Source organism: Vespula vulgaris, chromosome 10 (genome assembly GCF_905475345.1).
Source record: "Vespula vulgaris chromosome 10, iyVesVulg1.1, whole genome shotgun sequence".
NCBI classification, from domain to species: Eukaryota; Metazoa; Arthropoda; class Insecta; order Hymenoptera; family Vespidae; genus Vespula; species Vespula vulgaris.
This window is the reverse complement of record NC_066595.1, coordinates 5,071,501-5,077,500: the sequence shown is the minus strand read 5'-3', so window position 1 is coordinate 5,077,500 and position 6,000 is coordinate 5,071,501. Positions and strand designations below refer to the sequence as shown.

Sequence of the window (6,000 nt, the reverse complement as noted above, 5' to 3'; positions counted from 1 at the left end):
ATTTAAAATCAAAATACAATTAAAGAATAATATTAATAATTAATAAATAAATTAATGATTAAATAAAATAAAATAAAAAAACAAATATACAATTAAAACTTCCCTGCAAAAATTAATTTCACGATGATCGGTCCTTTCATGATCTAACCTGAAACAGAGAAAGAATATAAAAAGAAATTAATATATCAGCAAAAATTAAAAGGTAATAATAAAAATTAAATATAATAGCTAAAATTATATGCAAAATAATATACAAAAACTTTCCTGTAATAATTTATTTTCACGATGATTGGTCTCTCGATGATCAGTCTCTCGATAGTCTAACCTGAAACAGAAAAAAGTAAAAGAATAAGAGAAAAGAAAAAAGAAAAAAGAGAAGAGGAAAAGAAAAGATAAGAAAAGGAAAAACGAAGAAAAGAAACACGGAACATGTCCGAGAGAAAGATAGAACTCAGAACAATGGATAGTTATCTCGAAGATCATTTCACTAGACAAAATTCAGAGTACCATAAATGAGTTTAATTTTATTCCTAGAGAGAGAACGAAACCCGCCTAAGGCCCACACCCGAGGGCCCCACCCAAGGGTCCCACCCGAGAGAAGCTAAAATAATTAATCTCGAATGATTGTTTCAACTACTACATAGCTATGCGTTTCAATGAATAGAAATGACTGTGAATTTATTGGTGAATGTATCGAAGATGTTAGAAATAATATAAAATATAATTTGGAATTACATAGAAAAGATTTTGGAAAATTCTTTGAAATATGCAGTCATTTGCTCGGTAATACTTGTATCCCATAAAATTTCGATGTATCTACAAGTATCACCGACCCAGGTCCCACCGCGTGGAGGTTGCTGCACTTTGGGACCCACGGGCTAACGGGGAATCTACTCTAAAATCCGCGAACCGAGATGCCTTTCCGCTTCGGGAGCTTCGGGCTTCTCAGCAAACTGGAGATGTATAAAACCCCGCTTACAGAAAGCTCCACCGTCCACACCGTCGGCTTCAGACATCTCGAGACACGACCGGTCGTGTCTATTTCGATTTCAAAAATCAAAGCGTAGTCCTCGGTAGGACTTAATCTCGCGTTCGCGAACACCCACGCGCGTGCCGGCCGTCACGCGCGTGAGTGTTTTCCCTATTATTCGCGTACGGAAGCAAGGAGACATACCCTTCCCGCATATAATATAGATTATATGCAGAGAGGTTCCTTTAACTCCCGTGTAAAAATCCCACGATGATAGGTCCAGCGATCACCTAACTTGAAACAGAAAAAGAATAAAACAAAAAGAGATAATTATATGCAAAAAGCCGTTTATATATAAATATACATTTAAAATCAAAATACAATTAAAGAATAATATTAATAATTAATAAATAAATTAATGATTAAATAAAATAAAATAAAAAAACAAATATACAATTAAAACTTCCCTGCAAAAATTAATTTCACGATGATCGGTCCTTTCATGATCTAACCTGAAACAGAAATAAGTAACTTGAAACAGAAAAAGAATAAAACAGAAAGAGATAATTATATGCAAAAAGCCATTTATATATAAGTATACATTTGAAATCAAAATATAATTAAACAATAATATTAATAATTAATAAATAAATTAATGATTAAATAAAATAGAAAAAAAAACAAATATACAATTAAAACTTCCCTGTAAAAATTAATTTCACGATGATCGGTCCTTCGATGATCGGTTCTTCGATGATCGGTTCTTCGATGATCTGATCTGAAACAAAAAAAGGTTAAAAGAAGATGAGGACAAGAAGAAAGAAAAAATAAGAGGAGACGAAAATAACAAGAGAAAAAGGAAAAAAGAAGCCGAGAATAGTTTTGTAAGTGCGTGTGAGAAAAATAGAATTTCGAACGATGTGTGTGCTTCTCGAAGAACGTTTCACTCGATGAAAATCAGAATACCATAAGTGTATTCGATTTTTCATTAGTGAAAGAACGAAACCCGCCTAAGGCCCACACCCGAGGGCCCCTCCCAAGGGTCCCACCCGAGAAAAGATAAAGTAATTAATCAACAATTTAAAATAATTATTTAAACTATAACACGCAGCCATGCGCCGAGTAATACTGGAATCCTATTAGGTATCCTTCCTGTAAAAGTGAGCGGAGAATATGGTATATATTTAAATGTTCTTATTTCATTTGTATGTGCACCTTCGTTCAGTGCAATTTCGGTGTTTTCCGCAATTGCATTTTCTTATTCTGTGCACTTTTAGTTAGTGCACCTTCAGTGGTCCTCACAATTGCCATATTTTAAACGTTTCGAAATTATTACTTTAATATGAAACTTGATTTTATAAAAATAATATTACGAATTCAATTGAACTTTAGAAAAGAAAAATACACAAAAATTTGTTACTCGACTTTAATAATATCAGTATATAAAGTACGTAAAAATTCTATTCGCGTACGCGTGGCAATGTGAGAAGGGAGACGGAATGTCACGTCGTTTCAGTTTCTGGAAATTACATTATTATTATTCTAAAAGAGCATTTTGAGTGACAACATGGTAAAATTAAATTATGACTAAGAGCCATTTTCGAAGAGTTCTGTAAAACTTTCGAAAATAACTCAATAGTCTAATAGTTGCCCTCTTGAGCCACAATTTGTGGGGGCCTCTTCGGCATATAGCCTCTTCTTTGCTTCGTGCCCTAACAACTACTATAGATCATTTGAACTATCGTCAATGTCACGAAATTAAAACCATCAATTATTCTAAAACGTGGAAGAAAACTAATAAATCTAACGCAACTCTAAAGCAATCCTGAAACGAAAAATCGAGAAAGCACAGAAAGAGATACAGGAATTAATATATTAATTGCTGAAAATCCTATGCTAAAAATTGATTAAGTTATTCTATGTTCTACGCATTATGATTCTACAAGTCTCTTTGTCTTTTATCAAAGATTCTACTCTACTTTATTCTTTCAAAAGCAATGACTCTACTTTATTCCTTCAAAAACAATGACTCTACTGAGACTTTTCTTTTATTAATAAAACTAATTAATCTTTAATTAAAAATTTAATGAAAAATCATTGGACGCTCTTTCTTACAAGCAATTATTCGAATTATTGAAAAACAAATTACAAAATTTCACTTGTAATCCAGATACTATCCATCGCGAATATCTTCTTGCTTATTCATTATTAAAATTTGTGAATATCGCGATACTTTACTATTTTCGCGAGAGAAAATTATTTAAAAATGCATTTAAATATTCAAAATTTCAAATAATTATAATTAACGCGTTTAAGCAAGAAGACTCTATCCTGATCTAATAAATAAATCAAAAAATAACGAACCATTCACGAGTAAATTTCCGGATAAATTTACTCGTGGTCACTCATTGCTCTTCTACGAATTAAATACAACCAATCACTCGTGCCGATTCGGACCTTTCGTCCTCGACATGATTGAGTGATCGGAGGGACTTAAAAATTAACTTACTACTTAAGAAGTTCTGCGACGGCTCCAAAACACTGGACCGCGACTTAGGTCGAAATTGAGGGTGGATGATTTGTAGTTGGTTGAAAATGAGGTAGGTCGACATCGAAGTTGGTTGAGATCCTCTTCAGTGATGCACTGACTCTAACTCGCGATAGTTATTTATTAACGAACGATCACTGAATTTACTTAACGAAACTCTACTATATTTTATAAGTACAGTCTGTGCGACTGTTAAAAAATCAAAAAACTACGCGAACAAACACTGACTCTAAAGACTGCATTGCACGCAGTCTGTGCAAAAACACTTATGATTTAAATCGCGAAACGCGAACGAACAAACACTGCTTCTATTTCACGATAAATTTATTTTAGCGGTACTAACACTCGATTACATCATTGCAACGTGCGTGATTGTAACGGGTTCTGAAACAAAAATACAAACGAAATTGTTAGTATCACTGTTATAATGAAAACTGTATAACTAATTCAAGAAATATATGATAGAGAAATATACTTACTTTAAGTTTTCGTTAATACTCGCTCGAATGGTATCATGTGAAAATTTCTAAGTCCACTCGTGGAAATAGATTGTCAAAGTCCCCCGAAAGTGGAAAAATTTCTAAGTTCACTCGTGGCGCTAGATTGTCAAAGTATCTCGAAGGTGAGAAAATTTCTAAGTCCAATTTTGGAGATAGTTTGTCAAAGTCCCTGGAAGTGCAGAATCTAAGTCTGAAACAAAAGAAACAGTACAGAATTATGAAAATAAGAGTGATAGAAAATATACTTGCGTCAACTCTTCGTTAATTCTTGCTAGAGTGGCTTCCTGCGAAAATTTCTAAGTCCATTCGTGGAGATAGATTTTCAAAGTCTTCCGAAAGTGCAGAAATCTCTAAGTTCACTCGTGGCGATAGATTGTCAAAGTATCTCGAAGGTGCGAAAATTTCTAAGTCCGTTCGTGCAGATAGATTGTCAAAGTAGCACGAAGGTGAGAAAAATTCTAAGTCCAATTTTGGAGATAGTGTGTCAAAGTCCCTGGAAGTGCAGAATCTAAGTCTGAAACAAAAGAAACAGTACAGAATTATGAAAATATGAGTGATAGAAAAATATACTTACGTCGACTCTTGCTTAATTCTTGCTAGAGTGGCTTCCTGCGAAAATTACTAAGTTCTCTCGTTGAAGACCAAAACACAACTAAACCGGTAACTGTAAAAGTAAGTCAAAGGACCGTCTTTGTGTCGCCCCTCCAAGCCGACTATTCCCACTCCGCAACTTTAGTCTAAAATCCAACAAACTGTATAGAATATTGTACGCATGAGTGATACAGATATATATTTAAACTACCTGTATGTTAATAATCGCACGAACGGCCTCCGCGAAAATTTCTAAGTTCTCTCCTCGAAGACCAAAACACAACTGAACTGGTAACTGTAAAAGTAAGTCAAAGGACCGTCTTTGTTGTCGTCCCTCCAGGCCGACTATCCCCACTCCGCAACTTTAGTCTAAAATCCAACAAACTGTATAGAATATTGTACGCATGAGTGATACAGATATATATTTAAACTACCTGTATGTTAATAATCGCACGAACGGCCTCCGCGAAAATTTCTAAGTTCTCTCCTCGAAGACCAAAACACAACTGAACTGGTAACTGTAAAAGTAAGTCAAAGGACCGTCTTTGTTGTCGTCCCTCCAGGCCGACTATCCCCACTCCGCAACTTTAGTCTAAAATCCAACAAACTGTATAGAATATTGTACGCATGAGTGATACAGATATATATTTAAACTACCTGTATGTTAATAATCGCACGAACGGCCTCCGCGAAAATTTCTAAGTTCTCTCCTCGAAGACCAAAACACAACTGAACTGGTAACTGTAAAAGTAAGTCAAAGGACCGTCTTTGTTGTCGTCCCTCCAGGCCGACTATCCCCACTCCGCAACTTTAGTCTAAAATCCAACAAACTGTATAGAATATTGTACGCATGAGTGATACAGATATATATTTAAACTACCTGTATGTTAATAATCGCACGAACGGCCTCCGCGAAAATTTCTAAGTTCTCTCCTCGAAGACCAAAACACAACTGAACTGGTAACTGTAAAAGTAAGTCAAAGGACCGTCTTTGTTGTCGTCCCTCCAGGCCGACTATCCCCACTCCGCAACTTTAGTCTAAAATCCAACAAACTGTATAGAATATTGTACGCATGAGTGATACAGATATATATTTAAACTACCTGTATGTTAATAATCGCACGAACGGCCTCCGCGAAAATTTCTAAGTTCTCTCCTCGAAGACCAAAACACAACTGAACTGGTAACTGTAAAAGTAAGTCAAAGGACCGTCTTTGTTGTCGTCCCTCCAGGCCGACTATCCCCACTCCGCAACTTTAGTCTAAAATCCAACAAACTGTATAGAATATTGTACGCAAGAGTGATACAGATATATATTTAAACTACCTGTATGTTAATAATCGCACGAACGGCCTCCGCGAAAATTTCTAAGTTCTCTCCTCGAAGACCAA

At 35.1% G+C, this 6,000-nt stretch overlaps 1 long non-coding RNA gene across 1 annotated transcript; it reads right to left on the bottom strand.

Moving 5' to 3' along the window:
• Nucleotides 1-3,460: 3,460 nt before the first annotated feature.
• On the bottom strand, nt 3,461-4,722 carry LOC127066731 (uncharacterized). The gene is made up of 3 exons (XR_007782495.1): nt 4,593-4,722; nt 3,998-4,532; nt 3,461-3,902 (listed from the first exon to the last, which is right to left on the bottom strand). It is a non-coding gene; the product is annotated as an uncharacterized LOC127066731 (long non-coding RNA).
• Nucleotides 4,723-6,000: the final 1,278 nt, after the last annotated feature.